The following is an 827-nucleotide window of genomic DNA, read 5'->3' as shown; positions in this document are numbered from 1 at the left end:
GGAGGCCAGGATGACCAAACTTTGTCTCTCATACTTTGGACATATTGTCAGGAGGGACAAGTCACTGGAGAATGATATCATGTTTGGTAAGGTAGAAGGTCAGAGAAAAGGAGGAAGACCCCTAATGAGATGGATTGGAAAAGTGGCAGCATCAACAGGCTCAAGCATAGCAACAGTTGTGAGGTTTGCCCAGGACCGGGCAGTGTTTCGTTCGTTTGTGCATACGGCCGTTATGAGTCGGTACCAACTCAATGGCACCTAACAACAACAACACACCACATAGGGAGTCCTGGTGTGGCACTGCTGGTTTGTGTGCTGGACTGCAAGGTCAGTTTGAACAGCAAGATCAGTGGTGCAAGCTCACCAGCTGCTCCTTGGAAACCCTATACAGGGGCACAGTGAGTTGGAACCAATTCGACAGCACTTAACAATAACATGCCCACAGAAGCATACACAGTATGCATACCCATATGCCCTCGCAGCTTACTTATCTGCCTATGTAAACACTCAGATTTTAGGTTGTTACTGTTGAATTGTATATGGCATAATTCTTATTGTTGTTTTCCCTTTATTCTTGGGTATATTCATTGTTGATTTCTCCCATATGGAACTGTCTTTTTCTTCACCAGAATTATTAGCACATGTCTACAGTCTGTTAAGGGATCCTCCCTCCTACTCTGGTAATCATCAAAGAATGTTGCTTTTTGTTGAAGAAACCTTTTCTCAACTTTTTATATGTTGTTGTTGTTAAGTGCCGTGGAGTCGGTTCCGACTCATAGTGACCCTGCACAGGGTTTCCGAGGCTGTAAATCTTTACGGGAGCAGAA

This window comes from Chrysochloris asiatica, unplaced genomic scaffold, assembly GCF_000296735.1.
Source record: "Chrysochloris asiatica unplaced genomic scaffold, ChrAsi1.0 scaffold00150, whole genome shotgun sequence".
NCBI classification, from domain to species: domain Eukaryota; kingdom Metazoa; phylum Chordata; class Mammalia; order Afrosoricida; family Chrysochloridae; genus Chrysochloris; species Chrysochloris asiatica.
The sequence above is the reverse complement of the archived record's forward strand: the minus strand, read 5'-3'. Positions refer to the sequence as shown.